This window comes from Corvus kubaryi, unplaced genomic scaffold (genome assembly GCF_017639235.1).
Source record: "Corvus kubaryi isolate FWS band 111438036 unplaced genomic scaffold, C.kubaryi_AGA036_p1.0 split3-73, whole genome shotgun sequence".
Classification (NCBI taxonomy): Eukaryota; Metazoa; Chordata; class Aves; order Passeriformes; family Corvidae; genus Corvus; species Corvus kubaryi.
The window spans coordinates 44,061,773-44,073,415 of NW_024582091.1; positions in this window are offsets into that span (position 1 = coordinate 44,061,773).

Sequence of the window (11,643 nt, forward strand, 5' to 3'; positions counted from 1 at the left end):
TTATGTAGCACTCTTGCACAACCTGAGCCTTTAGCATTCTTTACCAGCCACAGCCGGTAATTTTCGCAGGCTCTTATTTACTTTTGTATAACTGAATTGAAAAGACAATCACGATCACCTAGTCCACCTTTGTGCAGCATGACCACTTCTTAATTCCTGCATCACACTTCTCAGTTTCTGGATTCATCCTAGAACTTCCATTAGCCTATGGTATATTTTCAAGAAAGAGTCTTGATCTTGATTTAATATTAAGTGCTAAAGATCCTGTCTGTTTTCTGCATAATTTGTTCTGACAGGACATATTGTTAATAAATATGTAGATACATTTTATGCATTGCATCTGTTTACAACATTTTCCCTAGACTGAAGATCTATCTTCTATCAGAAAACTCTTCCATGTCTAGGGAGACCACAATTTGCCCTCTGTCAGATAAACTGTACTAACCAACTTGATTTGCTTTTTTTTACCAGAAGCAATTTCCAGATCTCAAATTACTCTTTCCTCGACGCGTTTCAATTTTCAAGCAATCTAGGCAACACAAATAGTCATGACATTGAAGCACCTACCCCAATTATTTAATCTATGGTTACAACATAGTATCTGTTTTATGCTTGTCTGGTGTTTTTCTGCTTATGCATTCCAGATTTAGGGTAGCTCTCTGCTATTCAGCTTCCTAGTGGGAACTCGTAAGAAACAGCATCCTAAGTAAAACCAAAAGTCCATCAAGTCCTTGTCCTCTCAGTGGCGCTTAGGATAGGCTATGTAAAAGCTCAGATTAGGGAGTGCACGCATTTAGACACAAGGCACATAGAGATGTGTTTGAGAAGATAACACAACCTAGATCTGGACAAGTACCTCCCCAGCAAACTCAAAAGTTAAGTTTCCCCCATTGATCCATTACTGGCACCATGCGATGTTGAACAAGTAAAATGTGTGACACCAATGCTTCTCTTTTTCCACCACAAGCAACTCGATATACACCTTGCCAACTATACTTGATTTGCAGGAAAAGCAAAAACAATTTGATATTGTTACTTTAAACAGCATTCTGGACATCTTCCTCACAAACACACTGTACTTCTGAAGTCATGATTGGACATACAGGCAGTGGTTTTTCTGATTTTTTTTTCCCTAAGTTTGAATTTTTTTTCCTATAAAATAAAAGTATAAGGACCTCTGGGTACATTTTTTGCTGGAAGTAGCACAAGGCCCACAGTTAAATAAAACTCGAACATATGCCCCAAACAATTAGTTCAATGGCAATACTTCTAGATTTTCCTAAATGCAAACTGCATCCAGCTGATGGCCTCAGCCTCCTTTCGCTTTGACTCTGGATGGAACCAGGGTAACTAAATGTAAGGAGAAGCTAGCAAGTCAAAAGGTCAGACCTGCAAAGCTCACTTTGATCTGTGCGTGGTTATCGGTGGGATGGATCTATGAATTCATCCACGGCCTATCTGCTGCTCTTGTATAGAATTATCTTTATGTATGTTAATAATATTCTGACTCAGACAAAACAGAAAGAAATGATATGAAATTAAAACAACATAAGCTTGCTGTAATTTCAGCCAAACATACATTTGCCTTCAGAAGGCCATATAGATGGGATCTTATTAGTCTTTCAGTCCCTGTTTTGAGAACAGAAACTATTTCTTGAGAATGTATAATGTCATTAAAAAAAGACACTGCGGGCAAACAAATGTGATGTAAAGCCTTTGTGTTAGATTTAGCAGTCCTTCAGTGCTTAGCTTGCAGATTTTACGATGTTAAAAATACACATCAGTGAAGTAGCTACATCCATTTCTCTCTGCATGCGAGTTTTAATATGAAATTCAAGGATACCCAGCTGTGGACAGAAATGTAAGTTAGTCAGTGGATTTTTTCACTGCCTCTCAAACACAGATTCGATTTCTTCCATAGTTACTGTATGGCATATGTGCTAACAATAGCACCCCTTTGTTCCTCTCACTAGAGAGAAAACTGAGGGAGTGCTGGAAGATGTCACCTGTAAAAGTCATTTGACAAGGCCAGCAGCAGGACCAGAAATGGAACTCTGGCTCCTTAATCATGACTTTCATATTTCCCTTCTTCTTGCTAGCTCCTTTACTCTCTAAATCAGGCTATTTATTTTCTATTTAGATGCATTATAAATACTGCAACACTAGAACTCCAGTTTTTAGTACTTCCTCAATCCACACGAAGTATTGTATCACATACAAATAGTTTTTCAGTTTGATCTGACAGATGCCTCTGGGATGATAACATAGCAAAGTGCTGAATATGGGCATTTTGGCTGAAAACTAGATCACTCGGTCATATGTTCAGACAGGAAAAGAAGATCAGTTACTGTTTATATTCATTTTCCTCTGTGTTAGTTTGTATGCTGGTTTCAATCATTACATTTTACCTGCTTGCCTTCCTTTTCCAACAACAAATGTCAAGACCACAGCTCTTGGGGCATCAATAACAACCACTCATTTAAATACAGAAGCAATTGAATCATCTACTTTATGATAGAGGATTAAATCTAATAATCTACGTTTTATGCTTCAAAACATCACTAGCTAACATTTGCTTTTGAGCAGGAAGCTTAATACTTCTAAGTGTCAGCACAAAGAATAGCATTCAGTTTCTTGATTCAGCTTTGCCAGCCAAGTCACTGATCTTTGAGAACTGCAGAAACTGGATAAGCAAGTGCCTGTTTATAACTCCAGTCTCTTGAGGGAAAAATAGCCATTTCCTCTCTAGTGAAAATAATACAAAGACTTGGAAATGAACACAGCCCTCTGATGCGTCTGGCTCCCTTTTAGACCCACTCCACATTTCTGTAACCTGCAGCTTTATTTATGTGTTACCAACCTAAGACAACCCCCTCCCAGCCACAGGAAAAAAAAACAAAAAAAACCAAAAACGACAGAAGCATTTTTGGGCCTCCACCCAGAAATAAAAAAAAAAAAACAAACCAGAAAATACAGGGACTGTTTGGCAGTCCAAAATTGCTGATAAAATTCAGCCTTAGCCCAACATATCTTCATTGGCAAAGAAAATCCTGTGAAGAACAATACTTATGGCTTAACAGCTGAGTAGGTTTTTATTACATGTCTTAACATTTATTAAATTTTTCTCAAAATGCATAGCATATGAAGAAAAAGGCTGAAAATTTTAAAAGAGCATTTTTTTCTTCCTACCATATTATTGGTGTTTTGAGACCAATATGAAAATGAAGATTTTATCCTTGACCTGTAAAGTAAGAGTAAAATTAATATTTACTTTATATTAACAAGATTCACGGTGTATGAAACGCTATCTTGGGTCTTCACTGTTTATTTCATATCTGCTATTATTTACTGAACACACTGTTACTGCTTTTGATTCTAACTTACAGAAACTTTCAGGGATTTTGGTTTCCTTTATAAGCAAAAAATTAAGATTGAGACATGGTTTCTTTTCTAACAGATCCTGAACATTACAAGAAGCAAACAAAAAGAAGAAATGTATTTTCTAATACAGTCAAGCTTTCTCCAAAGCACTGCTCTTCCTAAAATGTTCCTGTCCTTTGTTTCATTCCTTGTTAATTATTTCCTCCATTAATGGAGGGAATACTTTCCTTCCTACTTTTCCTTCTCGTTTTCCACGATTCCGAGTATTGTTTTCTGCAACGCGGCCCTTACCACCGTGTCCACAAAGCTCAGCTTCTGATTTGCACATTGGCCTGTGTTCGAGCAGCAGCTCTGGCTGTTTCTGCTATAAAAAGTGGGCATGCCCTTGGTGCATGCCCGCAGTGGTGTCTGCCAGCTGCAGTGAGGTTTTGCAGTCTCAGAAATTCAAATACCTTCTCTCTTAGTTCTGCCCATCTTCCCAGTGAAGTTTAGAGGCATGACAATCTGTATGGACCAAAAAAAGTGAAGGAAAAAGAAGTAACAACAGATTGCAAATAGCAAAAATGCAACTATTTTAGAGAAGTCAAAACTCTGAAGAGCATTCATGTACAGACATCCTGCCACACATAGCCTTCATTATACATTTTTCCTGAGCAAAATCTTTGCTGTTGCCCAAGGGGCTCCAATCCAGACAGAAACAGGGCATCTACACAGGATTCCAGAGGGTGGTACTCCCCACTGCCCATTCCCCATGCTGAAGATGCATCTGGCCAGCAAGAGAGGAAGCCTGGCTGTGAAGGCCAGTGATCAGAGTCCTTCAGAGTCAACCTGGACTCTGGTTCTTACTGATAGCAGTATTACACTTGTTATCTATTTGTTAGCATACCAGGTGGCAGTGTGGCAGCAACCTAGTTGGCCACCCTTCTTGGCCAGCCATCATCAGTGCTGTGCCTTGTGTCCTTAAAATATGTGGAAACAGCATCTTCTCAGGGACAGTCTTCAAACTTTCCTGCTATTCACTCTCTGCTGCACAACCCTGAGCCTGTCCATACATTGTCAGCCTCCTTCAACAGACCAAAATGCACCTCACCAAAGGTAGCTGCATCCCCGTGGACCATCATTTCTTCCCAGTCCAATCTGGATGTCTTTATTTGTATATGGTATCCCAGGAAAGCAAAATGCTCTACAAATCAATTAGACTTTCAGGTTATGTCTCTTTTTTTTTCCATGTCAGATTAATTTCTGGTTCCTATTAATGTCTTATCCTAGACTGGATTAGTAAGATACTTTCCTGTGGTTAAATTCTCCTGGATCTCTCCAGCCCATAGCTTGAAACTTTCTCTTAATTTTCACTGATGTTTATTTGCACCATGAAGTTGAGTTGAGCTGAACAAGTCTCACAGAGAACTCAGATGAATTCTACCTGTGCTAACAATTTTTTTATTAAGTAAGTGTCGGAAACTGGGCTCACCTTTGCTTTGTTTGGGTTAGAAGGGATCTAGTTCCAAGTCCCTGGGCTTTGCAACAGCTGAGACTGTAGGCCAAGGGGAGACCTGGACTAGGATAGGTGCAGGAATGGGATGAGGTGTGCAAATCCCTGTGGGAACACAGGGGAGGGGGCGCAGGAGGGACCAAAGAGGGCAGTAAGCAGAAAAGGCTATGAAGGGGACCTGTTGAATGTAAATGGGTCCAAAGAGTGTGTTTGTCTGTCTGAGCCCTGTGCATGGCCACTAGTCTGTCCCTTCCATGGGTGAGTGAGCTGAGTGAGGGGCTCTGCACCAGGGGCTGGAGCAGGGCTGTGGGTCACAGCCTGGGTGCCTGTGCCAGCTGCTGGGGGCTAGTGTCTGTATCCCCCTCAAAGTGGGGGTGTGGGGGGAAGGAGTGTGTGTGCTTACCAGCAAACTGCAAGCTGGACCAGCCAGTGAGTAAGAGGGTCTCAGGCTGGGGTATCACGCTGACAGGGAGTCAGTGCTGCCATGCCTGGGGGCCTTGTGAACAAGGGGTGTCTGTAGAATGAGTGTGTGAGGGCACAGGTATTTGCAGTGAGCCTCAATCTGGACCAACCAGCAACTGGTGGAAATGTGGGGGAGGCAAGTGAGGGTTGGATGGAGGCAAGTGACCATCAGAGGGGTCATGCTGGTGCTCAGGGGATCCATGAATGCATGTGTGCTTATGCACCTGGAGAGCATGATGTATATGCCTGCACCAGTGACCTTCTGCCTCTGCCCCTCCAAGCAGAGGGGACTTAACTGTCTGTATTTTATGTGAGCTGTTGAAGGCCATGCCTTACCTGAAGGAGGTGGTCACGGAACATCACTTGATACCTTGTGTCCCTTCCAGACAGCAGAAGGAATTAGCGATTTGTGCATCTGACTTGCAATTTTTCCATGCTCATCTTCCATTTTTATTTAGCAGATGGTTACAAGAGAGAGTAGATGACCCTAATTAGGATCATCAGGCCAAAAATAATTGCTTTTCTACAACCCAGTCTGTATGCTTGTGAACCTACATGTGTCTCTACAAGTGCATGTACCTGCATACTGAACATTTGTACTGGAACAAATTCAAAGGTGCCTTTCTTATCTAAGATACCAGAAAAGTATTTTTTTTCCTGGTTGACTTCCATAAAAACAAATGCCTTTGATGAGAACAAAGATTGATGTATGATCTTCTGATGTGATTGGGGGTAGTTTTGTCTTACTCATTCACTGTGTCCTGTTTTCCTTTGGGAAGAGGGTGGTTAGGGAAACAAATTGTGAAATGGTCCATGTTATAGTCAGCAGCTCTCCAACATGGTTTTCAAGGCTGTTGTTTGATTTATAGAAAGTTTTTTCTCCCAAATAAAATGCACTGGAATGAAAAACTTGCAGTTTCACCTGTCACACCCCAGTGCTGTTGCATCTACAGTATTCACACACCCCGCTGTGATGTCTGGTTCCTATCCTCTCTCTGAGATTATTCTCTCTCTCTCTGATTATTAGCTCTGTGATTGAACACCAATAGTTTAGAGAAAAAGCAATAAAAAACTGTACCTGTGTAGTCTGGACAAAGCATAGCTGCATGGCCCTGGCAGCTTTACACATTTTAGAGGAGTGATTTTATCTTCGCACATCACTTCAGAGATCCTCTTGCTGTCCCAAAATGGGTTCTTTCACCTGGTGGGCAAGAGGCTGATCCCCACACAGAGCTGAGGTGTTCGATGTATTTACAGTTCTGCACAGAAAGCAGTGCTGGGTGACAAATCCACAAAATCAGCACACTGACTTTCAAAAATTTTCACTATTTATTACATTTTAGCAAACAAAGGCATTAATGTTAATTGGCTACAAGTTATCTAGTTCTCTTATTAACTAGTATTCTATCTTAATTGGTTGAATTATTTCCTTGCTTCTTATGCTAATTAGTGACCATGCTCAGTCTTTCTCTTCTTTTGAGTCACTGTGTTTCTTGGGTCTGTGGTTTGTGAGTCGGTGGTCGCGATCTCTCCCCACTGGAATTGACTTTTACCCAGTTGGAGAAGATTGAGCACAGTTGCTGAGTTGGCTCTGTTAGTTTCTTCCTTGTTTTGTGAGTTTGTGATGACCCACCCTTAAGAGAAAGGAGTTTTGCCAAATGTCCCTGTGGCCTGTAAATTCTGTATTCTTTGTGTCCACTATCAGTTGTACATCCTTCTTCCCAAACTTTGTCAACCTCCACCTGGGACTGAGATCACTGAAGCATGTCAAACCCTCAACTTTAACAAAATAATTCTACCAACAATTAATTTACCTTTCTAAAACCTGGACACCACTCCAATTTCCCGACATACGCATGATGTTTAACTCCTTGTTTTTAAATGGCTCTCCTCCCAATAACAGACAACCACCACAGGTTTCATGCTGTTCTTCAGGGGAAACAAAAACAATTGTAGAAAAGTTTACTGTCACGAAAAATTGAGGAAAACAAAATCACACAAACTACTACCTGCTTGGTTAGCTGCCTTTTTGTTGAGAAGCAATATGTTTTACTTATGTTCTACAGTATGCTATATAGGTTTGTTACAGATCAGTCTCAGGCACAATTAATTTTGTCTTACACAATCTAAACCATTCTTGAAATTTTTCATTTTAACAACTAATTTCTTAGTTGATGTAATGAGACATGCATTTCTTTATTAATCTTACTATGTCAGAATTGCGCCAGTCTGTGTGCAGATCTGCGAGGCATTTTGTTTCAGTATGCTTACAAATGAAACCCACGTCCAGCAGAAATCAGAAAGACTCCTTATTAAATCAAGCGCTTTTTTTTTTCTTTTACCAGGTTTTATTTCCCTTTTGGCACTATTTCAAAGTATTGTCAGAAGATTTTTTTTTTTCTCTTATGGGAATGTAGTTTGCTTTTTGTCCTACAGCTTTTAAAAGGAAAGGTTTGGAGGATATCAATAATACACTCTACAAGAAAAAGCAGCTCTAAAATACAATACTCCTGGCAGCTAATTTTTATACACATTCTTCAGTTCACTAGTAATCCAGATAGATTACCAGAATCCTTTCCACTGCTAGAGCAGGTTGTCTTGTTTAATAATTACTTTTAGTATAAACCAACTTTATTACACCTAACTAGATTTTTATTCCCATTAATCTTAGCCTGAAACTGTTCCAAGGTCAAATCTCATGAAAATTAGAAACTTTCTTCTAATTTTCAGCCTTAATTCAGGCAGGAACATTTTGTATTTCGTGATTTTGTGTAAACTTTTTATTTTGGGTTAAAAACCGTGAACATATTTGCAGAGAGGAGAAGTTTCTGTTTCAGCCTTTTCTTTTACCAGACTAGACAAGACAAGCACTTTTATCTTTTCCTCAGAATACCCACTTTCAACTATTGATCAGAATAGCTCCTTTCAGCCCCTCTTCCTGACTGCAGTGTCCTCTTGGGACAGACATGAGCAGTCCAGTGCACTGCTGCAGAAAGTATCTATCTGCTTCCTCAAGTGCTAGAATTGCTATTTCCCTCTCTCTACTGGATTCAACACCTTTATAATTTATTAGCCTGATAGCTGATAAAAAGCATATGATAACATTTTTCATAGTCTATTAATTATCACACAGCTTAATTGCGGCAAATTTCCCAACACAATAAATCATCGCCTAGAATAAAGACCATGCGTTTGTTCTGGCTTCAGCTAATGCGACAGTTTCCTGACCCACCACTAATTTATCAAATATGCTTTGGTTATTTTTAAACAACAGAAGCATAAGCCAAACAAATTATATCTCATAAATGGCCAAGGTAACAAAAAAATGTTGATAAATTTGGAAAGGTGGGTGTCTCTGTCAGTCTCTGCCATCTGAAATTTCTCCGAGGCTATCTCTCATGTTCCTGGAAACGCCCAACAGTGTCCAGCTCAGGAACAACCCCTTTCCATGTGGCATCCTGAACTGAGCCCTACCCCATCTCAACTCCACCTAAGGGTTACAGCTTAACATCATGCACAAATGAGTAACTGGAGATCCTTATTTTCCTCTTCCTGTTCCTATGCAGGACCTATTGCAATGGCTGCTTAATTCTCTTCGAATGTTTGAGAAAAAGAATGAAAGCTTGGCTGGTACCAGTACACACATCAGCTCTTTAATATATTGATTCATCTATTTCACTTCACCTTCTTCCTCTGCTACTCATTCCAGTTACTGTTTATTTGGCCTCCTCCCTTTCCAGGTAATAGAACTTGCTTCAGCAAACACATATTCACATAACAAAATTTTCCGTGACAGCAGAATTAAGGAAGCCTGGTTTCCTAGGGATTCATGTTGCTGATTCCCAAGTTCCATCCTCACACCATGTCCCCCATGATACCTTCACTATGCAAAACCAGCACTTTAAATGGCCAGGGTGAGCCATATACCTGCTGCTTGGCTCAGCACTCTACATCCATTGCACAGTCAGTGAGATGACTGTGTTCTTACAGTTGTTGCCAAGGAGAATATACTGCATTCATTTTTCTGACTGGAAAATATTTCTTAAAATACTTTAAAATTAAAATAAAGGGGGTTCCAATGGAGCTCTCTGTTTCCTGGAACTGTGAATTTAAAAAGAATGGATAGCCAAGGAAATGGACATGCATTTGAAATGATTGCTGGAGAGTTAGGAATGATGCTCCTGGAAGATCAAATGTGTATTTTTACTGTAAGTCTATATGAGAAGATCACTGAACTTCCTGACAGATTAATGGGATGTATAGAAGTGAAATGATCATGAATGAGCACTTTTAAATTTTATTGCCTTTCGGGGTGTGTGCTTGCTTTTACCTTTGGAAGGTGAGCACAGATAGTGCTTTTAATCACTGGGGAAAGTTCTGGTTAGAGGCAACTTCTCTATGTCTGTGATTTCTCTTTATGATAACATTTAAAGAAAATGTGGTGCAATGACTGTGGTATTGAATCAAAGGAGCAGGCATTTCAGAATAAGTGAGGTGAAAATCCTGTACCTACTTCTTCAAGGATAGAAAAACCACATGGAGTGCTACTGCACATGCACATGAAGGCACAATAACTCTGTGACACAACTAAGTGATAGCTAAGAAAACAAACAAGCAAACAAACAATCAAGCAAAAGGCTGTGGAAATTTGTCCCACAATGTGTGAAGCTGTTTATCTTGTCAGGACCTTTTCTGACAGAAAGGCACATGACCAGCGCTTGGGCTGAGAGTGTGAAGATAAAGGAGGAAGTTACAAGTTTGCATAATAGCCAATTTTTTTTTTTTCCAATGTGTAACACCTCAAGATAAGGATAAATGTAGCAGGTTGGCAATGTTTTGGTGGTGATAGACTACATTGACTGCACAGTGAGAACAACCCCTGCCAAAAGCTGTGTACAGGGTTCCGGTGGCACAGGCAGTGGGTATGCCAGGAACAGCTCTCCTAAGAGGAGTTACATTCACTTTCTCCATACAGAGCTGGTTTCATTTTTATTCATTGATTTCCCCTTTCATGTTTTTTCAACTCTGTGAAGTATTGTCATAAAACACCCACAACCTTCTTAAGCTCTGTTTATGTGACAGCCACCTTAGGTGTACTGTTAGCCTTTGATACAACTGTCAGAACGCCTAAACTCTATCCAGGGCTGGTGATTCCTTGTTCTTACTTAATTTTGCATAAAATATCGTTTCAATCACAGAATCATGTTACTATCAAGTCCAACTGTTAATGAAACATTACCAAGTCCACCACTAAACCCCGTCTCTAAGTGTCACACCTGCACTTCTATTATCCAGTGATAGTGACTCAACCATTTCCCTGGGAAGCCGTGTTCTAATGTTTGGCAACCTCATTGATGTAGAAGTTTTTCCTAATATCCGAGCTAAACTTCCTCTCCCACAACATGAGGCCATTTCTTCTCATCCTGTCATTATGTGCCAGAAAATGCATTCTGTGTTAGAAAACACCATGCAAGCATGTCACCACGCAGGAAGTTAAAATCCACGTGCCAGTGAGTGGTCAATACTTCAGTCAAGGCAGTTAAGTGCTCGTTGGTTGCAAAAAGCTTGTTATTGCACTGCATTAAGCACAAAGGTCAGTCTGCGCATATCATTTGCTACACAACGTCAGTGTAGTTTCACAATCCATTTTCTTCAATCTTAGCACAGCTGGGAGGAGATGTTAGCTCTCCACCTCACACTGATCCTACACCCCACAGCACCACCTAATCACCTCTGGGAACACCATGATTTCTCAGGCCATAACAGTGAGGTGTTTTCTTCAGCATCCATTGCTGGCTTGTGACCTCCTGTCTCCTTGCTACTCATTCCTTCCCACACAGCAAATTGTGCTGTCTCTTGAGTTTTGCCAGTGTGGATAGCAAATGGCAAGAAAATAAATTTCTCCACCCCTTTCCCTAGGAAGTGAGCTAATGCTTGGGACAGGAAATAAAGGCGAGTGAGCAGCTGAACTTTTTCAAAGAGAGGTATGAGAAAGGGGAAGCGTAATGGCTCTGGTACATAGCTCTTTTCTTCTCCTGTCCCCTTGAAAGCCTGAGAAGATGTGTGGACATCAAGGATTCCTCAAGGTGCCTCCATTTGAGGTCTAGAAAAAGCATTATTTGCAAAATCACTGACAGGAGCTTAAATAGCTGCAACATCCTCATCACAGCTGCTGAGGCATGTAGCAGAAGAGGTTTCTTCTGTGTCCTTGTCATAGGTTAGCACTACAGTCCTTCTACTCATCTGGCCCAGGGTAGTCTTGAGTTTGAAAGGTTAAGGTGGAGAATTACCTGGCACTGGGACACTGG